General features: G+C 49.1%; 1 protein-coding gene across 1 annotated transcript in view; it reads right to left on the reverse strand.

Annotated features, from left to right (window-relative positions):
- Positions 1–24,519, reverse strand: part of MGAT3 (beta-1,4-mannosyl-glycoprotein 4-beta-N-acetylglucosaminyltransferase) — a gene marked incomplete at its 3' end in the record, with an annotated part of 36,439 nt that extends 11,920 nt beyond the window's left edge. The window contains exon 1 of the mRNA XM_080939229.1: positions 24,476–24,519. The remainder of the gene's footprint in view (positions 1–24,475) is intronic.
- Positions 24,520–25,059: the final 540 nt, after the last annotated feature.

A 25,059-nucleotide genomic window follows, 5' to 3' on the forward strand; every position in this document is an offset into this window, starting at 1 on the left:
AGGGAAACAGTGTTGTCAAAGCTGTCAAGGATACCATCCTGCTTGGATGGTCTTTGTGATCCTGTTTACTGTGGGACAACTGCCACTGTGCCTTATATGGGCAAAACCATCAAAGTCCAGGGAAGTGAAGAAAGCTATGGAGAGGACAGTTTTTGCTCCATCTGTGCTCTGTGGGTGATGGATGCCCAGACCACCTAGATCCCTTAGAAGTACTCAGCTCCCTTGGTTGCCTCAGTTCCAGAATGAAAGGCTCACTGACAGCTCTCAATCTTGCTAACCCACAGCCATTTGCACCCTGATTGACTCCTTCCCTTCCTCTAAGCCCCCTTCATTAGCCTGACTTCAGCATCCTGCAGGCCACCTAAAACTCTTTTACAGAGTGGCTGGCAAGTACTTGAGATAGCTGCCCTGCCAGGACTCTGTCCTTCCCCATACTTCCTACCCAGCACTTTAGCTTCTGGTCCTGCAGAAGTCCATGGGCAGTGGAGACATAGGACAATTCTACTGGTGCTAGAGGCAAGCAGATTAGTCAAACCCATTGGCTGACAGTGCTCAGCAGTCTTCATGGCTTTCACTATGAACCAATGAAGCAGTGACTATTAAGAGCCCAGACTTCCGTGACCTGCCTATGGTTTACCTAATTCATGCTAAAAGCGACACGTACCACTTACCACAGTCTTTTTTTTTAAAAAAAAACCACATTCTTAATATAGATGCCAGGCACTGGCTCTCCCCTCCCTCCCTCTGAGATTGAGCCTACACTCCATTTTACACATGAGGAAACTGAGGCTCAGAGGGGTAAAACAGCTGGACTCACTCACCTGTCCAGACCCACTGCCCTTCAGGGCTTGAGACCCACACAGCTCCATCCTAAGTGGTTAGGAAGGAGGCAGACCTTGGCTACAGGCTCCAGGAGGCAGTAAGCAGGGTGACCCTGGTCAGCTTGTACCTGAGGATGAGCCACATGGCCAACCTTAGTATTGTTCAACAGAACTCCCTGTGACAATGGAAATGGACTACACTGTCGAATACAATAGCTACTCATCATATGCGGTTACGGAGCACATGAACCTGACCCTGACAACTGAAAAACAAACTAATTCTTGTAGCTACATGTACTAGTAGCTATTGCATTAATCTTGCAGTAGATTGGCCTAGAGAGAATGGAGACAGAGAGACAGGTAGGTTGGATGTACCAGCCCTGATAGAGTGATGGGGGCAGATGAGGGAACAGCCAGCCAGGATGAAGGGAAAGATCTGAGTGTGGGATGGTTGTAGGCTAAGGTCCTAGCAGACTGCTGTCCTGTACAGTCTAGATAAATGTGGTGGTTTGAAAGAAAATGGCCCCCGTAAGCCCATAAGGAATGGCACTGTTAGGGAATGTGGCTTTGTTGGAGTAGGTGTGGCTTTGTTGAATGCGTGTCACTAGCGGGTGGATTTTGAGATCTCAGATGCTCAAGCCAAGCCTCGTGTGGCTCTCTTGCTCTTCCTGCTGCCTGTCCATCTGGATGTAGAACTCTTAGACACTTCTCCAGCACATGGTTCCTGCCATGATGATGATGATTGTGACTAACTCTGGAACTGTAAGCAAGTCCCGTTAAATGGTTTCCCATATAAGAGCTGCCATAGTCATGGTGTCTCTTCATGGGGATAGGAACCCTAACTAAGACAGAAGTTGGTACCAGGTATTGCTATGATAGATAGGCCCAACCATTCTTTTGTTTAGGAAGGAGGACTTTGGGTTAGGAAAGCAGTGGAATGCTTTGAACACTGTTTAGTGAGCCATACTAGTGGGAACATGAAGACAGTAGTGCTGAGGGTGATTGGAACTGTGAGAGCCTAGCTCAAGAGGTGCAGAGAATTTTAGTTATATAGCCCAAAGACCTTTCTGGTGATATTTTGATGAAGAATGTGGCTCATTTTTGCCCTTGTCCCCCTCCCAATTTTTTTTCTTTGCCTGAGGCTAAACTGAAGAGTTTTGGATTAATTGCATTGGCAGAGAAGATTTCAAGACAATCTAGTATCAATGCTCTGTGTGGTTATTACTGGTCACTCTTGCGTAGGTCTATTATGAGATGGAGTAAACTGAGCAAGGAAAAGTAGAAAATGCGAAATTTGAGGGAAAAGGGGGCATCAGGAAGTGGGATGGAGCTAAATTCTGTGTTCAGGGAAATAAACAGATTAAAGAAAATCCTGCTGTTCAATGGAATAAAGGAAGTCATGAGCTGGGCAAGACCCCCACCCAGCTAAGCTTCTAACTTGTAAAAAGGAAATAAAGAACAGTTTAGGTCTAGGTGTGGTGGTTCTCGCCTTTAATCCCAGGACTCAAGAACAGAGGCAATTGGATATCTGAATTCAAGACCAGTATGGTCAACAGATAGAGTTCCAGGACAGCCAAGCTTAAGCAGTGAAGGAAACCATCAAAACCAGAAAGCTGGTAAAGATGTAATTGAACAGGGGCCATGTTCTAGTCCCAGAAAACAGCAGAGCTTGGAAGCACCAACCATGTGGTTCTGGCTTTAGAGTCAAGGACAGGGGAAAGGGGTTACAAAATCTCTCTCTATTATTAAGGAAAGCCACTGGGACCTGGCATATGTCAAGGGTGTCCTTGCTTGGGAGCCTAGAGAGGGCATTATGAGAAGCCTAGGTAGTCCTAGAGACCCCAAGATGTTAGAGATGCCAGAGTCATGGGATACCTGCTGAGGAAAGCTGCTAACAGGGAATGGAACCATCTCAAGAGAAAGAGTGCACTGCAGTCAACAAAGCTGAAAGGAGCTGGATAACTGAGGGATGTTTTAACTTCAGACATAGAGATGTAGAGTTTGGAGTTTAACCAGCTGGTTTTCCATCTTGCTTTGGTTCAGCACTTCCTCATTATGTTCTCTTTCCTCTATTTCGGGATGGTAATGTATACCCTGTGCCATCATGTGTTGAATATCATATATATGTGACCTGCCTTTTGATTTTGATTTTACAGGGGACTACAGTTAAGAGATTTCACAAGTCTCAGAAGAGACTTTGAACTATGGACTTTTAAACAGGGCTGAGGCTTCGACAGACTCTGGGGACTTCTAGAGTTGGACTGATGATATGGTTATAAGCCAGTGAGAACCACAGATAGGAACGTGTTGGTTTGAAAGAAAATGGCCCCCGTAAGCCCATAAGGAATAGCACTGTTAGGAAATGTGACTTCGTTGGAGTAGGTGTGGCTTTGTTGGAGATGTGTCACGAGGGATGGGCTTTGAGGTCTCAGATGCTCAAGCCGAGTCTAGTGTGGCTCACCTGCTCTGCTACCTGCTAATCCAGATGTAGAACTCTAAGTTCCTCCTCCTGTACCATGTCTGCCTGCTGTCATGACACAATGATAGTGGCCTAAATTAAATGGCCAGCCTCAGTTAAACCTTTTCCTTTAAATCAGGTGGTGGCACATGCCTTTAATCCCAGCACTTGGGAGGCAGAGGCAGGTGGATCTCCAAGTTCAAGGCTAGCGTGGTCTACAGAGTGAGTTGTAGGACAGCCAGGGCTACACAGAGAAACTGTGTTTGGATAACGAAGGAAGGAAGAATGGATGGAGGGAGGGAAGGAAGGAAAAAAGGAAAAGGAGCCTAGCTATCCTTATTGTGTCTCTATCAACAGAAAGATGGAGTCCCTAGAAGGTCAGCAGTCTGACACAGCTCTTATAGGAGGTTCTCATCACAGTCAGGCCTAGGGTGTGGGGATGGATCTTCGTCCTCTAGATGTCTGAGGAACAAACATCTGAGGGCAAATGAAGGACAGATGGATTCTCCATATGGACCAGTGGTGAAATGGGTCCTTACACACACACACACACACACACACACACACACACACACACACACACACACACACACTCTGCCCTGCGTGAATATGCAGATGGTCTGGGGAAACAGAAGGAACAGGCCATGAATGGGAAAGGGTCCCTCCAAACCCCCTTGCAAGACAGAGGCGGACAAGAGGGGTAGCCCAGACCAGAGCAGATGTGAATAAACCAAAAGAATGAGTCATATGTTACTCTCAGAAACATGACCTTCCTTCATGAGGAAAGTCCCCTGCAGCAAGACCTCATACTGTGGAAATGCCCAAAGCAGAAGACTCTGGGCCTGGCTGCAATACAGAGACGTCGTTAACTGAGGGAGGCAAGAGGGCCAAGGGGGACATGGGGACTGCAGTCTAGGACACTGGTTTGGGAGAATGAATAGGTAGGCGAGTTACCTGGGAGCAGTTGCAGCAGAGGTCAGACAGAAGGACAAAACTAGAGAGAAACTCTTATGAGCATCACCTGTCAATAAGAAAGCTGATGGCCAAAGAGCTAAGGCAGGAAATAGGAGGTGGGACACTGGCAGGAAGAGAGACTCAGGGAGAAGCTCCACAAGAGGTAAGACAAAAACCAGACCAAGGAGATGGATGTAAACCAGCAGGTGGACGACCTCGGAGATACGCTGAGGGAGACAAGAAGGAAGAAGCAGGCTGGGGCTGAAGGAGAGGTTAACTAACCAAATGGTAGACATAGACTAGTTAAAATGGGTTAAATAAGTTAAGACCTAGTCGGGGGAATGAGCCAAAGTTTATGGCCTAGGCATTTGTTCATAAATATTTAGTCTCAGAGTCTTGGGAAAGGAAAAACATTATTATTTTTTTTTAAACACAAAAACCCTTAAAGAGCTCAGCACAGTGGGACAGAGATGAGGAAGCTGAAGAGAGCGTCAGGGCTAATGAGGGTTTTCTGACACATGCAGCTAAGCCCTCTAACCAGGAAGGGTAGACAGACTGCAGGAGAATAGAACCGGCTCATCCCTCCCAGAAAACAGCACCTTCAGCATCCCTCTGGTTACGGCAGCTGACTCCTGGAGTACTGTCTGCTGCCAGACACTGTGCTCCACCGACTTCCCTACCTTCCGGAGGTCAGAGGCTGACACACAGCTGCCTGGTAGCATCTACAGCTCCCCAGCCACGCATCTCTCTCTGCCTCCAACCGGTGACCAGGCAACCACAAGGGTCCCACTGCACAAGCCTAACCTGCTAAGTACCACCTTCCCCTCCTGAGGTTGCTCCAATAGCTTGGACCAGTGTGAGCTCCCACAGTGCATCCACTAGGCTTGGCTGCAGGGATTTTTAAAACCACACTTCCCAAAGCCCTAAGTTCTCTGAAGAGCTGAAGTGACAGCCAGCAGCAACTCAGCTCTATTCAGTATCCTCAGGAACTTGTCATACCGGACAGTACCATCTGTCAAGTCACTCACAATCTGGCGTGGAGAAGGGGCATCACTGGTACTCCAGGAAGTTAGAGAAAATCCAAGGGAAGACCTGGGCTTCACAAAACCGACAGGACGCTTCCACAGAGTGCGGACTCTTACCTTGACTGTCTGTAACGTGCCTGGTCCATGCCCCTTCCTAGGAACCTCCTTGCTCACATTTCCACCCTTCTGTGTTTTACCCCAGCCCTGACCACTGGGAACTCAGGCCATGGGCGGAAGGCTCCAAGGTTAGTGATCTGGCTACTCAAGTGTTACTGTTTCCCTGCCTGACTCAAACCTCTCCCACAGGTCTCCAGTGATCCACAACTGTGGGAGGTTTGGGGCCTGTCCTGAGACCTCCTACAGATACCCACAGAAGTCTGCTCAGAGAATGTCATTTGCATCCTGACCCCAGCCGCTCACCGATACTTACAAGAGGCTAAGGCACAGAATCAAAGGATAAGCCCTGGCTCTCCCCATGACTTCTGACCCTACCTAAGGCTTATGTTCCCCACCACTCCACTTGTACAGGGTCACTGCTTAGGCCCCTGCTGGCATCTCTGCCCACCATCCCACCATATGGTTACCTGTTTGGAGGCCTGCAGTTCAGTCCCAGCTTCTGGCTTTGATAGCAGCCAATTCCTTCCTGGGTGTCTTGGGCCAAACCAGTTTATCCGTTGTGTGACTACGAGCTGATCTCAGCCAGGCCTATGCCAGAATTGCTGTCTACCTGGAATGGCTTCCTAGAGCAACCTCTTCCCAGGCCTCAGGTCTCCTTTGTAAAATATAACCAGGCAGCTGGAGAGGCAGCCTGACTCTCAGAGGAGCCAGGTGCTGGGTGAGGCAGGAAGCACCTGTATTTTCCCTTCCTGGAGCTGTCAAGGCCAAGTTAAGTACAGGTAGCCAACCTCAGACCTCCCTCCCCATCTATATCCATTCTCGGGGCAGAGAGCCTAGAGGACTATGCCCTTCCCCAGGGGATGCTCTCGGAAGACCAAAGACAAAAACTAGATGTGCATAAGCATGCAAGAGCTCTCTGTCTCTTCCTCTGCCTTTCTTTCTGTCAGTCTGTCTGTCTATGTGTGCATTTGTGTTGGGACAGGATCTCATGAGACACAGGCTGCCCTCCCACTTGTTCAAGAGTCATAAAAGACCTTGAACTCTTCTATCCTCCGGCCTTTAATTCCCAAGTGCTAGATTGGATCAAATTCTCTTGCGTAGAGGGACCCAGGATGACTCCTTTAAGAGTGGCTCAGTACCCAGACCTCCACGAGGGAGTGTGGCTTAGAAGCTCTTCTTCCACGGGGAACTGAGATCTGTGTGGTTGACCACAGATGAGACTTTAGAAGCCTAGAGAAGATCTTCAAGCAGCTGCTGTACTAGCTAGGAGTCCTATTTTAGCCAAAACCCTCATCCTTTGTGGTGGATACAAGTCAGACCGGGGCTTTGATGGCGGCCAAGCCCAGTTCTGAGCACTCACATTGCAGGTCAGGGGGCCACCATGCCTTAACCCAACTTCGTACACAATAGTCCACTCATAGAGTCTCTCCCCACTTCTACCTCCACCTCCCTGAGGCAGTCTTCAAGCTTAGACCACTCAAAGGCCCTGGACTTCCAGGCAGTTGGCTTAGTAAGCCTGACCCTTCACCCTCCCAGCAGGCTGTAACCACCAAGTCCTAACCCTCTCCGCCTCCAAACACACTTGAACATCAACACAATAAACATGCTATAAACCAGTAACCAAACAGGATGCCCACAGGCAGGAGCCCTTCCCCCGTTCTGCGTGTCAGCATCTCCATCTGCCAGATGCCACAGCAAGTACTACTGGCCCAGCTGCCGATAGCCCCTCATTGGGAAGGAGACACAGAGCCAAGACACCAAGATTTGTCTGGTAGATGTGGGCCCTTCCCACTTCTGTAGTGAGAGGCTGAATGGAGCTTGAGGAGAGGGGTAGGGTTTGACCTTTAAAATAGAAGAGACCAGGGAGGAACAGGTAATACTGAGAGCAAGCAATTAATGATTAACAGCTTCAATTGGAAGAAGGTGAGCTTGGCTTCTGTGAGATTCTGTGGAAGCTTGGAACTTCTGATACTACTGAGCCACACCCATTTGGACTGGTCAGAGGCACCCTCAGGAACCCAGAGGCCAGTGAGGGTTTGAATCTGATTGGGCCCCTGCCCCTCAACTCCCTGCTACCTACGAGCCTCAAGCCTCCTGCACCCAGAAAGGTGGCCCTGTCTCATCAGCAGTAGGAAACGAGAAAGCAGGCAAATTCAACAGTCACGCCAAGGCCAGCTCTGTCAGGAATCGGCTCCCACAGCTGTGGAATGAAGAATGGGGTGCTCCCAGCACTGGTAACTCCCCAGCACAGCATCAAGGGGCACCTTGAGGTTGAAGCTGAGTGGTAATGAGAGCAGGTGCCTCAGTTTACTAAAGCCAAGGCCAGAGAGCATGGGACAAAAGAAACATTCTGGACCCCTGTGGTAGTGTTGGGAAGCTCATCCCTGAGCTGAAGGGATTCAGACTCAAAGCCTGTCCTTTCTCCATCCCTACCACCAGGTGATCCTAGGCAGGTAACCTTAGAGCTCCTGCCTGTATAGTCAAATCAGCCACTCCCTCTCATCACAAGGATTAAATGAGATGACAACTAGGAGCCTCGACTAGGACCTGCTTTCCAAGTTCCTGAGACACTCTCTACAGGTAGCTTCACCCCATGTCTGGTAGAATACTCCACCCTTCTTCCTCTTCTGCAACCCCCAAGCCATGCCCACTGGCTTCCCTTTGCCTCTTTAACAACCATGGGTCACTATGATGTCCCCATCTGAACGTCTTCCGCTCTTAGTCCTGTTGCTCATGGCGTATCAAACCCAGAACGAGACCTAGGCTGCTCTGGGTGTCTCTATATAGATCCTGCCAAGGTGGTTCTCACATCTTTTCTCCCCAGGCTGATACGCCTCACCCTGGAGTCCTCATGCTGACTGTCTCTGCCTCCTGGTGCACCATTCCCTCAGATCTCAGTGCTGGTAGCTTCTCTTTCTGATGTCACTGCCCAAGGCTTTCCTGACCCCTGGCCCAAACACACACAAGTGCTTTCTCTCTCTTCCTCCCCTCACCCCCCACCCCAGGTCTCAACCCCACAGTTCATCCTTGAGGGAGATGCTAGCCCTTGTTTATGTCTCTGCCTTCAGGAATGTCAACTGTAGGAGAGAAGGGTCACTTTTGCTCTCCACCCCCTCTGGCTTGGCTGGCCAGTAAACAGCTGTTGGGGACTGGAACCAAACACTTCAAGGACCCAAGGAACCCTGGAAAAGTGGTTCATGCACAGAGTGACAAGCTCTGTCTGGCGCAGGGGTGCTTGGAGGATGGGCCGAGACATTAAGAACTCACATCTGATGCGACACCCTCCCTGACATCAGTGCTGAGAAAAATCCCACCACTTTCCCCCTCCTCAGAAAGTCCCCCTCCACTCCCTCTGCTGAGGTCAGCACTCTTGTCCCCAGCTGTGCCAGCCCCTCCCACCCAGGCCTTGAGCGTCCAGAAACAAAGTACAAAGGGCCACTTTAGCTCCATCTCCAGCCCAGAGGGCTGCAGGAGGGAGTGCTCCCTACCCCTCCACTGAACTCTCAGGACCTCTCTGTTGATGGAGTCAAGCCCCTTGCAAGGCAGCTTTGTTCCCAACGTTATCCTTGTGACCTAGAGAGGTAGGGCAATGCACAGGGGGAGGCACAGGTGTCACGACAGACACTCCCATGGCAAGGGTCACCAAAAGGGACCATAGCTGTGGATTACACAGCCTGCCTCCAAGGAGACTGGCTTAGCTGCTGCAGGCAAGCATTCTGACAAACAAGCTGGTAACCTATTACCCACACCTGGCACTGAAGGAGACTTTGGGAACTTCCTTATAGCAAGCCACCACACACACTGAACCCCCAGGAACCTTCCCCCTCTGTCTGATGACCTGCTGAGAATCCAAAAATAAACTAACAACAACAACAACAACAACAACAAAACCTTCCACCACCAGGTTCTCCTGGCAGCCCTCAGTCCCTACTTGTTGCAAGGTCTTCCTGGCTGGCAGAACCGCCTCCTCCCCCAAACTTCTCTAGCCCAGGGGCTGTACCCTTCCCCCAGCAGTTCTTCTCGATACAACCTAGCCATTTTGGTTACAGGTCCTGTTTTTGGTCTTTTGGTACCTTGGCTGCAGCTCAAGGTTCCTCGCTTCCTCTCCCCTCTCCACCTTTCTCACACAGTCCTGTCCAGTCCACACTGATCATGTTCAGTCTGGATCCTTCCAGATGCCTCTGGCTCTCTCATATCTACAATAAACCCCCTCCGCCATCCCTAGGAAGAGTCTTGCTCTCCGCTTATTTGTGTATGTCTTTGTTTACATTCAAGCACTTACCAAGATGGTGGCAGAGGGTAAGGACTTGGAGCCAGGTCTCCAGGAACCAGCCAGGCTGGCACTGATCTCAGATCCCGTGATGGGCAATAGCACTCACCATGACAGCAGCACAGCCTTCCAGAGGGAATCCCAGTCAGGTTCACAGGAGCCAGCCCACTGCTTTCGTTCTTGGACCCAGTACCCTCTGAATAATGTCCAAGCCCAAGGATAAAGTCCAAGTATGCTAGGAGGCCTCAAGTCCCCAGGCAATTTCCCCCTCCACACACACACACCTCTCTCACAGTTTGGACTGCCTGTTGGAGTTGGGGCATCTAGCCTGCCGTCCGTCCCATGATTTGCACTCTTAGTCCTGAGTATGAGCTGATGCAGAGGAAGCAATAAAGCACGGTTTGTTGAGTGAATAAATTATTTTCTTCAAGGCCACACACCTGAACCTTTAGACAGTACCGCTGGCCTTCGAAGCAGGAAAACGAGCAAGGTTCCAGAGCTGCCTGTCCGGTCGCCTCAGGCTCCTGAGCCCCTGGAGAAGTGGCTTCTTTATGGTTGTCTTACAGAAGGAGGGACAGTGGTGCAGAGGGGACACAAAGGAAATGACTTCAACCTTAAGTGTACAGAGCCAGCCACACAGGGCTGGGAGGAGCCAACAGTGTAGAGAGTACAAAGGTTCCTACCTTTACGGACAAACAGAGAAAACAAAGAATTCTTTCTTTTCCTTTTTCTCTACCCCCCAGCCCCCACAAACAGGGCTTCTCTGTGTGGCCCTGGCTATCCTGGTACTTGTTCTATAGACCAGGCTAGTTTTGAACTCAAGAGATTTACCTGCCTCTCTACCTAGTACTGAGATCAAAGGTGTGTGTCACCACTGCCTGGCTGAAAACAGGAATATTCTCCTTGGTTTTCTTTTCTTTTTCTGTTTTTGTTTGTTTGTTTGTTTGTTTTTTGTTTTTTGTTTTTGTTTTTTGGACAGGGTTTCACTGTGCAGCTCTGGTTGTCCTAGAGCTTGTTCTGTGGACCAGACTGGTCTTGAACTCAGAGATCCACCTGTATCAGCTTCCCAAGCGCTGGGATCAAAGGCATGTGCCTCTACCGCCCGGCTAAGGACTTTTCAATGGGAAAGACACATAACCTGTTTTTCCCCCCTGAGAAGGTTGGGAATGGAAGTGATTAATTACCTGGTGATTTACATTATCTGTAAGGCCAGGCCATATCAAGCTCCCACAAGCAGGACTGGAGGTGTCCAATAGCCTAGAAGACCTCTGTACCTATCTGTATGACCAAGACCACACCAGATCCTTTTCTAGACTACACCAGATCCTTTTCTAGACCATACGAGATCTCTTTCTAAACCCTAAATACATATAACCTCTCTCTAGAACCTACCATCTTGGAAGAAATGGAATGTGCTTCAAGGTGAGTTTCGATGTGGTTATGCCTCTTTGTGCACAGAGGACTGAGTTAAACCAGGAAACTTTGTCCCAAAATATATTGTACTTAAACTTGCTCATGTTCTAGAGTCTGACATCAGACTCTTGAAGTTTGAATCAGCCCAGACAACTAAATTGTGCCGAATCAGATTTCCTTCATGCATCTCACACATAATTCCTCCACCAGCTGTAGCATTTACAGGGAGGCCCACACACGAGGAGAAAGAATGTGGGGAATGAGAGATGGCTGGAACGCTAGGTTTAGAATCCTCCTCACCCTGTCCGTACTGCCATTCCCACTGTTTGAAAGAACAGCCATGACAGGTGACTCTAGCAGATGACAAGTCCGAAGCGCTCCCTGTACCTAGGGACCCAAGATCACATGAATATGGTCCCAACAGAGGAAGTGAAGGCTGTTGGATCTGGGCATCAGAAGGTCCTGAGCTTCCTGCAGCCTGCTGGCAAATACTCTGGTCCGCTCAGCTCTGTTCTCGCTCTGCCTGGGGCTCTTCTGAGAGGCAGGCCTGCATCTGAAAGTCAGCCGTACAGACCTTAACAGGAGTGTTCTTGCAGGTCCAGCACCAGATCCCTATACCCTTTCTAGTCCAAAGAATGAAAACCGTAGCCAAGTGCTTTCCCATGGTATCAGGGCCTCTAAGGATGACAGGGCAGGTCCCAAGGCGCACGGGTGACTGATCTTGTTTGAGGGTATTTCTGAGTGTTGGCGAGGATGTAGCATAACAATCATACCAAAGCAGAGGCGGACCGAACCTTTCTGCACTAAGAGCTAACTGACTCCACTGGAGGCCGAGGAGGCCAGCCATCATCAAAGGACATGGATGGAGCTGGGGAGATGTCTTAGCAGTTCAGAGCACATACTCATCTGACAAAGGAACAAAGTTCGGTTCCCAGAACCCATGCTGGGCAACTCACAACTACCCATAACTCTTATCTCCTGGGGATCTGACACTCACTTCTGACCTCTGTGGGTACCTACACTCTGCGCGCACACACACACCCCCAACACACATACATAATTAAAATAAATCTTTTTTATATTTTAGGTTTTTATTATTTTTTTATTTTTTTAGACATAAAGTATCTTCATGTATTCGGCCTTGGCGTCCTGGAACTGGCTCTGTAGACCAGGTTGATCTTGAACTCACAAGGATCTGCCTGCCTCTGCTCCAGAATGCCAGAGTCAGAGGAGTGTGCCACGGCTGACCAACTTCATTTTAATTTTTTTTTTTTACAAACGTTAAGAATACTGGGGGCTAGAGAGATGGCTCGGAGAGTAGGAACAATAACTGTTCTTCCAGAGGACCTGGGTTCAATTCCCAATACCCACATGGCAGCTCACAACTGTCTGTAACCCCAAGATCTCACACCCTCACACAGGCAAACACCAATGCACATTAAAAGACAAATTAAAAATACCACATAGGGCTTTAAGGGCTAAGCCCAAAATACTCAGGACTTCCATGAGACCACCAGCCAGATACTTCTTGCCCCATCAGTGACTTAAATTTCTCACGTGGGAGACTCAATAAATGCTAAAAGGCAGGCACGGAAGTGCTTTCGTGTCCCAGTAACTCTGAGAGGTAGGGACAGGAGACCAAAGTCCTCTTCAGTGATAATCAAGATCAAGGCTAGTCTGGGATACATGAAATCCTTTCGCCAAAAAAAAAAAAAAAAAAAAAAAGAAAAGAAAAAGAAAAGAAAAAGAAAGAAAGGAAGGAAGGAAGAAAGGAAAGGGTTTCTTTCACTAAATACACTTAAGGAATGGAAAGTTCGTCTTCAAAAAAACAGCAATAGGGAAGAAAAGTTCCTGGATTACAGCTTCCTCTCCTTCCATGTGGTTCTGGCGCCATCACCTGAACCTGAATCTATATCTGGTTGTGGGAAGCCCGAATGGAACATTCCTGGCCCCAGCAATATCCATGAAGTGTTGGGAGGAGTGAGCCTCCGCTGCCGACCTGTGACCTGAGCTGCCCATTTCCAGACAACACGGCCGGGGGTTGCTCCAAAGAACAATTTCTAAACAGGTCCACTTCCCCCGTATCCTTTCTTTTCTACTACCTCTGGTGGGTGATAGGCTACAAGGAAGATTAAAGTGTTTAGGAACCATCATTAAAAGCAGAGTTTTGAAAATATTAAAGTTACAGAGTCCCTTGGAGGTGTGTCAGGGAAACTCCGCAGAGACCTTTGGTCATTCTACAAAATCATAACCCCCTGCTCAGTCCCTGGGAGCCTGCAGTATGGCCATGGACTGCCCTTAAATGGTTTCTGAACCAGCTATGAGCAGAAGCTATGACCTTCCTACCCACCTTTTTTTTTTTTTTTTTTTTTTTTTGCTTTGAAAGCAGCAAAAAGAATACCGTGGTCACACCCCACTACGCCTGCTCTTTCTACGTCCTGCTTGTGTGACTGCTCTAACCTGAGACTCAATTTCTACATAACAAAATGAGAATTAGCCTGGGGCCTGTGCGGAACTCAAGAGATACCAGAACAACAGCTCTCAGGAAAGGCGAGCAATGGGCCTGAGACCGGGCTCAGTGTTGAAAGTCTGTGCTGCTCTTGCAGAGGATTGGAGTTGTCCCCAGCACCCACATCAAACTGTTCATAAATACAGAGAACTCTAGATCCCAGGAATCTAAGAGCCTTCTCTGGCCTCCTTGGGTACTGGTATTCATGTACACAAACACCTGTGCATATAAATAATTAAAAAATAAAGGAAGGAGGCTGGAGAGATGGGTCAATGGAACAATAACCCATCAATGGAGCGCTCACTGTTCTTACAGAGGACCTGGGTTTGGCTCTCAGCACCACACAGCAGCTCACAAATATCTATAATTCCAGTTCGAGGGGATCCAGCATCATCTTCTGACATTCATGAGCACCGGGCATACACAAATGATACACACACGCATGTAAACAAAACACTCATTTATATAAAATAAGTAAATTTAAAATAGAGAAAAAAACTTTCAAAAATAGATCTTAAAAATTATAAATGAACAATAAAAATAAATATTGCTCTGATATAAAGCATTTGCCTCACACATACATGGCCCTGAGTTCCACACCTAACATTACACAAGGAAAAAGAAAGAACAGCCAGGAGATGGGTATGGTAGCCCAAAACTATAAATTCTAGATGGAGAAGGAGCTGAGGCAGGAGGATTGTAATCTGTTTGAAGTCAACATGGGCTACATAGCAATTTTCAGGCCAGCCTGGCTACAGTGTAAAACTGTATAAATAAATTAATTAATAAGTAAAAAAAAAATAATAAAGTTCTCTCATATTGGTCCTGTTAGCACTGTAAATATAACTTGTAACCACTTAGGTTTACAGTACTTACTAATGGTAGGTGGTTCCCAGGCCATGTGGAGTTTTCTAAGGAGTCTGACTGGCTAAACTCAAGACCAGAAATCTTAAAGCTGGTAAGCCTACCTGCAGAAACCTCAGGAATCTTTTTGAGAACCTGACCAAGGCAGTTGCTCAACTGCAAGAACCACAAGAACCAATGAAAAATTTTTAACAAGTTGCTTGTGAACTTTTAGCTACTTTTGGTGGGCTCACTGTTTTGTCCCTCCAGCTGCAGGGTTTAGTGCTCCTCCCTTCCTCCCTGATTGGTTCTATTTTTCAACCTATTTGCATACTACACATTCAAACAAGGATACATTAACAGTGCACAGAAAAGGATGCGGCCATTCTTTTCAAGCCTCAGGCAGGGAGCTTACCCCAGTTAGCCTTAAGACTGAACCTGAGGCTACGGCTCAGAAACTCACCAGTTTAAAAGCCTCCACTAACTGTTCTATTGCTGCAAAGAGATACCATGACCAATGCAATTCTTATAACTGGAGTTGGCTTAAAGTTCAGATGTTTGGTCCATTATAGTCATGGTGAGAAGCGTGGCAGCACACAGGCAGACATGGTGCTGGGGGAAGTAACTGAGAGTTTCTACATCCCAATCCACAGATATCAGGGGAGAGGGAGAGACGGGGGGGGGGGTAGACAGAGCACAACCCAGCCTGGCTTTTAAAACCTCAAAGTTTCCATATCAATTCCCCCAGTGACACACTTCACCCACTAGAGAGGGCCAAATCCCACAAAGCAGATAAAGAGTTTGCTTGTGATGAGCGAATCAGGCATGGTGGTTGGAAGGAGAGTGTCAGGGTGTCGGGTGTAGGGGTATGGGGTGAGGGGGTTGGGAGGGTAGAGGGAATCTTGCAGCCTGACAGACTGTCACAGATCATATCATTGTTTTAACTTCCTCTTGGTCATATGTTCAGTCACCATTGATAAACCACAACAGAATAAAGTTATCTTTCACAATCATTTTCCCTCATCAATCCCATAACCCAATTTTTAAGAATCTAAAGGCATATTTTGCCAAAGCATAACAGCCTGTTCTCAGGCTGGTAGCTCTTGTGGTTTCAAGGACATTAGGTAGGAAAGAAAATTACCAAGCCAGCCTGGGCATGTGGTCATGTCCCAAGCAGTGTATTGTCAACAACTTAATGGTCAGAGTGCTAAGTTGTCATTAGTCCTCAAGAAAAGTCTTCAGGCCAAAGCTGTTACAGTTATTATTCAATCTCTGCCATAATACAGAGCTTATATTTTATATCTTTGTAGAAATTATATATTTGATCTTGACATTCGTTTGTTTCTTGATCATATGACATCACAGTGGCCTAGCATGAGCTAACTTTTCTAAGAAGGGTTATTCTTAATATTTTATTCTTTTATTCACAACATTCTTTGTCCATCATTATAAGCTCTTGTGTAGGGCAGAGATAACTCCAGCCAATGTAACTTTGTTGATGTATGTTTTCCTCAAGGGGCATACCAAATGTGGTCCACAATCTTCCCTGCCACATAATTCCAGAATAAGAAAAGGCGTTTAACCTGATCTGCTGCCCACCTTTGTCTTGTTTATCTTTTCAAGTTTATTTTGATTCTCCTGCTCCTGAGTAAGTAAAGCACCAAGGTTGATGCTGAGTCAGAGCCTCAAAAGAGATCTCTGGTGTCTTTATTTGAGTCACAACCTCCATGGTGTAAGAAAGACCTTCAAGTGGGGCCAGATAAGGTTATCTTCCTAAAATCATCAGGGGTAGTATACTCAGGACTTTCCTGGGGATCCTTAGAAGCAGGATAAGGCATAAATGATTCCTAAGAAAATTTCCATCAATCCAAGGTCTCAAGCTGTACAAATACAAAAACCCCCCAAGCACATAGCACGTGGAGACCAAGAGGAAATGTGGAAGACTACACCACAGTGGTCACAGCATGTGGCTCAGTTCTGCTGGATCTTGGTCAAGCAGATGGGCTGGCTTCATGACTTTCATTTTTCCCATCAGATATGACTGCGCCAATACTTCTTCCAACAAGGTCACACCTCCTCATCCTTCTCAAGTAGTACCACTCCCTGACTACTACACTTTAAGCTTTTAAGCTACAGAGGCAATTCTTATTCAAACCACAATAGACTCTGAGACTCCAGCTATCGGCTGCCAACTTCTAGTGTCAGTGACTACCATCACCTCAAAGACTTCTGGAAGCCTTTCAAAGCTGTAATGCCTCTCAGAACTAATTCTCGGTTGGCATCCCAAGGCCATTGAGAGCTTCAAGCTGTACATTCCCAGAGCTGTATCCACTCTTGGCTGGCACTCCACTGAGAATAAAAATCTGTCTCATATAAATCTCATGTTGTTTTATTAGCATCTGCCCACTCTGTTCTTCGAAGCAGGTGTGGCAAGGTCTTTTTCTTAAAAAAGATATATTTATTTTTATTTTTATTTTTATGAATATGAGTCCACTGTCACTGTCTTCAGACACACAAGAAGAAGGCATCAGATCCCATGACAGATGGTTGTAAACCAGCAATGTAGTTGCTGGGATTTGAACTCAGGACCTCTGGAAGAACAGTCAGTGAGTGCTCTTAACCGCTGAGCCATCTCTCCAGCTCATGCAAGGTCTCCAGCCCATGCAAAGAAACAGGAGACAACTCTACAAACCTCCTCACTAGATGTGGTCAAGAAGGCACCTTCGAGATCTTTCACCCATACCAGTCAAGTTGTATCCTTTTCAGAAATGGCCCTCACTTGCTGTCCTTTTAATCACACTTAGTAAATGTTTAAAGAATATTTATTGAATGCTGTCTACCTGTGAGGTTCAGTGCCAGCCCCTCCCACCATGCCCATTTCCTTGTGGCCCTTACTTTCAGCTACCACAATAATCTAACCACCAAAATCTTCTCAGAATACAGGCAAGCTCAGGGATTAACTCAGGTCAAAATCAGCCTCCAAAGGTGGCAAGATCCAGCAATAGCATAGTGAGTGAAGACCTAGGTGACTAGGAACAGAGGCCAAGAACAAGCAGGGAGGGCAGAGGTATCATGAGGCAGCCTGGTCTTCACACGGCCAGACAGTGGCTCTTGGGAGCCCAAGGGCCTTGCAATCTTCAGGATAACATTTTTCAAGTTGCATGGGCCAGAAAAATAGTCTGATGGTAGGGCACGTGCTTAGGAATTCTGGGACCCTGAGTTCTAGCTTTACAAACAAAAATGTAAAATAGGGCCAGTAAGATAGCTTAGTGGGTAAAGGCACCTGCTGCCAAGTCTGGTGACCTGAGTTCAATCCCCTGAAGCCACATACTAGAAAGTGAAAACTGACCCCTAGAGCCATCCTCTGTCCTAGGTACCCAAACACGCGCGCACTCACAGACATACAAAGTGTAATTAAACTTTTGTTTGTTTGCTTCTGAGGAAGGGTCTTACTATGTGTGGTGCGCTGAATGTGCTTGCTCCATAGGGTGTGGTCCTGCTAGGAGGTGTGGCCTTGTTGGAGAAGTATGCACTGTGGAGGTGGGCTTCAGAGGTCTCCTCCTATGCTCAGGTTCCACTCACTGCAGAAGAGAACTTCCTCCTAGCTTCCTGAGGATACCAGTCTCTCCCTGGTTGCCTTCCGATCAAGATGTAGAACTTCTCTCCTGCACCATGCCTACTTAGGCACTGCCATGCTTTCTGCCTTGACAATGGGCTGAACCTCTGAACTTGGAATCCAGACCCAATTAGATGTTTTCTTTTGTAAGAGTTGTTGTGGGGGTAAGAGGGCGCTGGAGAGATGGCTCAGTGGTTAAGAGCACTGGCTACTCTTCAGAGGTCCTGAGTTCAACTCCCAGCAACCACATGGTGGCTCACAACCATTTGTAATCAGATCTGGTGCCCTCTTCTGGCCTCCAGGTGCACATGCAGGCAGAATGCTGTATGCATAATAAATAAATCTTAAAAAGAGTTGCCTTGGCCATAGGGTTTCACTGCTGTGAAACTTGCTGTGTAGACCAGGTTAACCAGGAGCTCATTGAGATCTACCTGTTTCTGCCTTAAGTAGTGGTAAAGTACACCACCATTACAGTCCTTCCTGGGTTCCTACTCACAGAAGGGCTCTAGTGCACAGCCAAGTGGGGTCTGGGAAACGTGCCCCTCCCCCAACCAGTAAATGAGGCCAAAGGCAGGAGACAGCTATAAGCAGCAAAACAAACACCGAAGCAGGGGGTGGGGGTATGGTAGCCTGATGTCTCTGTGGCTCAGTGCTTTGGGAAAGGTTCAAGTAGGCTCCTGGGAACCCGAAGAGAGAGAGAGAGAGAAAAGGGCCAGGTCAGGAAAAAACAAGGGGGCTCAGAAAGGGAGTTGGACAAATAATCCCTACAACTGGAATGTAACCTGGATCCTACCACTTTCCTGGTTGTGAGCGTCCACCGTAGGCATCCCGCACTGCCCCATGGGACTGACATGCCTACGCTCGGGCAGTGGGTAAGTATCCAATGGACAGGAACAAGTCATTAGCTGTCAAGTACACCTGGGAGAACACCTGGGTGGCGACCCATCTGAAAGTCTCCGACTGCCGGATACCCCAAGTCTACAATGCCCACTTGGACCCCTCAGTTCCAAGCTGCTGCTTCTGCAAGCTTCCTAGCTGGGAGGAATAGGGCAGCAGGAAGGCTACCTGGGCTGTCCAGGCCGTCTCCTTCCCCACAGAGGGCTCCACTTTAACAGGAACCAAAGTTTTATGACATATAACCTCTAAGTTCATAAAGTAACTGAGTAATTGAGGTGCCTGAATGGCCTGTACTGCTCCGATCATATGTTAGTAGAAAAGACAAAATTATGTGTACTGTTTTCTACTTGAGGCCACACAAGCAAGATTATTTTAGGATCTCATTAACTATGTAGATATGGACAAGGCTGGGGCCCCTGGTCTGCTCCATACTAGACCATAGGAGAGGTCATGGAATTAAACCCTACCCTTGTCTCCTTCTGAGAAGTAGAGACAGTAACTCCTACCAAACAGGGTCTCTGTGAGCATCTCTCTGTATTGTGAAGCTGCCCCCTGGGAAGTCAGTTTTCTCCATCAGGAACGGGGAAGGGAGGGAAAGGTCAGAGCACTGGATGCTGCGCTGAGGACCATTTGTTTATGTACATTTACCACATTTACCAAAGGCCTCCTGAGAAAATGACATTAACTGACTATTGGAAACACATTAACCGGCTGGAGAGATGGCTCAGCGGTTAAGAGCACTGACTGCTCTTCCAGAGGTCCTGAGTTCAATTCCCAGCAACCACATGGTGGCTCACAACCATCTGTCATGGTATCTGATGCCCTCTTCTGGTGTATCTTAAGATAGTGACAGTGTACTCATATATATAAAAATAAATAAATCTTAAAAAAAAAAAAAAGAAAGAAAGCACATTAACAACAAACATACCAGGGTTGGAGAGATGGTTCAGTGGTTAGGAGCTGTTCTTCCAGAGACCCAAGTTTAGTTCCCGGCACCCACCTAAGCAGCTCATAGCTGCCAGTAACTCCAGCTGCAGGGGATCTGACACCTTCTTCAGGCCTCCTCAGGCACACAGCACACAGCTGTGTACATTCACACAGACACAGACGAATACACAGAAGCAAAACTAAAAAAAAAAAAAAAAAAAAAAGAGTCCACATACAGACGAAAACATACAAACACAGCAAAGCAAGAGGCCCCTACTCTGTGGGTTGACATAAAGGATCAGGACCCACATTGGTCTCCCTGACAGGGCAAGGTTCAAACTCTAGAACAAGAATTAGTCAATGTGGGCTGAAGAGATGGCTCAGTGGTTAACAGCACTGACTGCTCTTCCAGAGGACCTAAGTTCAAATCCCAGCAACCACATGATGGCTCACAACCATCTGTAATGGGATCTGATGCCCTCTTCTGGTGTGTCTGAAGATAGCTACAGTGTACTTGTATATAATAAATAAATAAATAAATAAATAAAAATAACTTTTTAGAAAGGTGTATGTTACCATATCAAGAAAAAAGAAGGATTAGTCAGTGTATACAAACTGTACCACAATGTGCCCCTCTGAATAGGGGGCTTCTGTGATACTCCTGGCACAGATTATTATAAGTATACTATATACAACTACCAACATTTCCATGGCCAGAGGCTGAGGATATGACTTAGTTGATAAAGTACTTGACGCTCAAGTATGAGGTTTGCCTAAGTTTGACCCCTATTACTGACATTATTGGAAAAAAAAGAAAGAAAGAAAGAAAGAAAGGCCAGACACAGTGCATGCACACTGCCTGTAATCTGATGCTGGGAGGCAGAAACCAGTGGATCCCTGGGGTTTACTGGCCAACCAGCATAGTCAAGTCAATAGCTCCAAGTTCATTGAGAGACTTTAACTCAAAAAATAATGTGGCCGGGTTAGAGAAATGGCTCAGCAGTTAAGAACACTGAGTGCTGTTTGGTTCCAAGTACTCACATGACAGCCCACAACCTTCTGTAAGTCTAGTTCCAGGGGATCTACTGACTTCTTCTGGCCTCTGGGCGTATCACACAAACATACAGTGCAGACATACAAGAAAGCAAAACACTCATACACATCACATAAAACTTTAGAAATAGAATCACATAAAGTGGGGTTCTTGAGGAAGTCACACAATGTTAACCTCTAGCCTTTACATGTACGCACACTTATAGACACACCAGCACAAATACATTATACTTACGCACACACACAAACTTCCATGAGAAAGATATGCACTTCTGAGGACGTTTGTGGGCACAGGTATCAGCAGCAGGAGTGGGCTGGTCTGACCTGAGGTTGAGAGCTGGCATTGTGAAAGAGGTCTATGTGGAAGTTGCTGATGGGTGGTCGGGCATCGATGGGCAGGGAGGGGTGCGTAAGGAATGAAAGCCGAGCTATTTGAAGCTCATCTCTAAGCTCTAAGGCTAGCATGCTGGGGGTCAGATGGACCTTCTGTTAAAAGGAGGGAGAGGAGGAGGAAAAGGGAGAGGAAGAGGAGAAGGAGGGGGAGGCAGGTCAGGATTGAGGTGAACCTTAGTAAAAGCAGCTAGAGCCGAAGAGAGTCAGGTTCAGTATGTGGGGGAATCTCAGGAAGGAGTTCCTAATCTCTTCGTCCACCCCACCTCATGGTAGATGAGGTTCGTGGGGGTGAAATTCTGCCCCTAGCCCAGCGGTCTGGACAATCCTTTCTGCTAATGCTCTTACTATGGCACTGCCTGGCAGCTCCCCAGATTCTTCTCAACAGCCCGACCTTTCCTCTCCCATCAACCATCATTATTAGGCACCACCTGAATGCTTGTCCAGGCACTGAAGCTGATGTGTACCAACTCCCATTAGCCAACGCTCAGAAGATGTACAACACAGAAACTGACCAACACTAGTTATCAAAAGTTTTTATTTTACCAAATGTCCAGATGTCAGCATACCAATCCCCTGCCTGAGTCAGGACACAGAAAGGCAAGCCCCTGAACACGTGATAGATCAAATGCATAATTTCCAAGTTTCCCTCTAAGAGGGCACAGAAAAATGCACAGCAGAAATCATAGCAAAGCGTTGAGATGACACCATATGCACTGTCCCCATTTGAGAGTCAGGGAAGCTGAGGGCAGAGATAAAGTCACAGATCAAGAAATGGCAGAACCAGGATCTGTGGGTCGAGAGTCTGGGTCCCTGGCAGCAGATGCACCCAGGAGAACCCACTGCCCTGCTAACCTGAGGGGGGAAAAGGCTTATTTTCTCTTCAGTCCCCACCCCTCACCTGAACACAATGTGTTTCTTGGCCTGAACTCTGAAGAAACTTCTAGAAGGGTGCCTTGGTCTCCAAGTGGAGAGCTAGAGCTGGCTGAAGGAGAAGAGAAAGTATCATATGGTATGGGGAACAAAGATCCTCTGCACGCTGGGAGCAGAACAGCATACCCCAAGTCTCGGGCTGAGGAAGGAGACACATGGTGGCGGGTACCCAGAGGATCAGAGGACACTTCTCTGTAGTCCACCCTCCCATCAGCCACTCCTCACCTCCTCCCAGAATCCCAGAAGAAAGTCCTGTGCGGTTAGTTCCCTTGGCTCTCTCTCTTCCACACCAGTCCTCTCGTGACTCTCAGCACAGCCCGTCCCCCTCGTGAAACTGGCCTTCCAGCCAGCTGGCATCAGATGGCCTCATTTTACAGGTAATAATACCGACGCAGCAGCCAACAATTTCCCAACATGGTTCGGGTGTCAGGCATCCTTACATGCCTTGTCCTTTCGGTCCTCGCCAAAATCCTGGTGGAGGACTCTCTCCACCTCACAGAGGTGGAAACTGAGGCTTAAAGCACCAACTGCCTGTCTACCTCCGGCAGAAGATAGACCACAGGGCACACAGAGTCTCAAAGGAGGCAACCGGGGGCCATCTATCTGCTCAACCCCTAACACAAACAGCTACCTGCAGTCCCCAGGAACCAGTCCTAGCTTCCTGGTATGGCCATCCCCATGTTCTTCACCTGGCCCTCCTGTTCAGGAGATTGGGCTTCCCTCTCCAACTGTTGGCAATCGGGCATCCCCACTGGTTTGCCCAAAGGGACCTAACAACAGCTTATGTCAAGTGCACACAGGGTGTGCTGGGTGCTGCCAATAAAATGAGCTCCAGTCACCCCAGATCTCTCTCACCTCCATCTCCCTGTGCCTGCCTCTATCTATCCCTCATGCCCTCATTCTGAGGCACACCTTAGCACCACCCGCCAAAAGTACCCCCACCTCTTGCTGCATTTATCCTATCACTGGGGTTGGGACTCAGATTCAACCATGATTGTTGCAGACATAGCACACAGAACTAATTACTATGCAATCACAGCCAGCCACACACCAATACCCACCCCTCAGCTCATTTCTCCTAGTGTTTCTGCATCCCACCATCCTACACACCATCTCCCAACATACCAAGCATTCACACCTCTAGGTCCTTTCTATTACTAGTTCTTCAGCCCTGGGAACTTTTCCACCTTCCAGTAGGTTCTTTCTCCCCAGGGCAAAGAGCTCCTCTTTCTAACTTTCCCAGAAACCCTGCCTATCTCCTTAGTGTTGGGCTGCACTAAGAATCCTAGAGTTGCCAGCTCCCAGGAGAGAGCCCTGTCTTGGCTTCACTGTTGGCTCGATGCCTGGACCTTTAATAACTGTGTCCCTCCAGGTCAATCCCCCATGAAGGCATTTCTGCACCTATGTCCCAGAGATGATGGAGGACCATAGAGCAATCCTAGTAGGGAAAATGTTCCTGCCTGCATCCCCCTTCTGGGTTCCGTAGGCTAGGGAGCATCACTAGACCTCAGGCCATCAGAGCTGGCTGGGACGCAGCACCTCTGCTTGCTGCACCCCAGTGCAGGCACCCTCGACACTAGCACAACCAAGCAAGCTCCCCTCCCCACTCCACCCCGGTTCCAGAACTATTTGTAGATATTTATAGCGCCCTCCCCCAGCCAGGAGCCCTCCTCCGCCCTGGGCAGTGCAGTGCAAAGAGAGGCAGACCCCTCCCCAGTAGAAGATGGGGGCCTCTCATCCAAAGCTTTTCCCTGTTCCCCACTAAGGGAGCTGTAGTTACAGCTCCAACCACAGCCCCCACACCCGACCAGCACCCCAACCGCGTCTGGGCCTCTGCCAACAGCCGCAGCAGCTCGGGGTCGGGGGTGGGGAAGGCAAGAGCTGAGGCCTCGCGCCCCAGCCCGCGCTGGAGGTGGAAGGGAGAGCGCAGCGCACAAAGCAATGGCTGGAGCTCCGCGCCTCGGGACGCCCCCACCCCACCCCCGTCCAGCCAAGGGAGGGGGTCGCCGCGGCAGGCTCTGCCCTGCGGCCAGGGAGAGCTGCGGAGAGCAAGCGGATGTGGGGGTAGGGGGCACCGGCTAAGCAATTCCTCACATCTCGCCCCTACGAGGCCCCAAGCCCCCGCCCCCGGGGCTGCGGGACCCGCACGGGTGGGGGGGGGGTGCGGGAGGGGAACGCAGAGGCGAGGCCTGGGGTGCGGGGACGATGCAGAACTGCGGCGCGGGTCCCCAGCTCCAGGGTCAACTCACCCATCGCCCGCTGGGTCTCAGCAGCAGCGGCAGCAGCAGCAGTGGCGGCGGCGGCTCCGGGGCCCCCGGGGTCCCCGGCCGGGAGATGCTGGCGTCCGCCGCAGCCTCTCCTCGCCCCATCCCGGGCTCCGGCGGCGGCGGCTGCGGCGGGCGCCGGGCATCGCAGGCAGCGCGGCCCGGGCCCGACCCGATCCCCGCCCCCCACCCCACCTCCACCCGGTCCCGCGGGCCCGGCGCGGCCGCTTGACTGCACCCCGGGGCGGTAGCGGGGGCGCGGCGGCGAGGCCGAGCGCTGCGCTGGAGGTGCCCGCTCCCGCCGGCCCCCGCCCCGCCCCCGCGTGGCCGCGTCCCCTCCCCCGCCAGCCGGGCTCTGCGCGCTCCGGGCCGGGGGGCGCCTGGACCGCGGGCTCCCGCCGCCGGCCCGCGCCTCTCGAGTGTGCAGCGATCGGACGCGCGAGTGTGCGCGTGCCCTGTCTGTGACCGTGCGTGCGCCGGCCCACGGCCCGGGCGTCCTGTGCGGGTGTGTGTGCGGTGAGGCGGAGCTGGCCAAAGTGCTTGTCCGGCTCTGCGTGAGTGGACCAGTG

The sequence above is a fragment of the Micromys minutus genome, assembly GCF_963924665.1.
Source record: "Micromys minutus genome assembly, chromosome: 27".
NCBI lineage: Eukaryota > Metazoa > Chordata > Mammalia > Rodentia > Muridae > Micromys > Micromys minutus.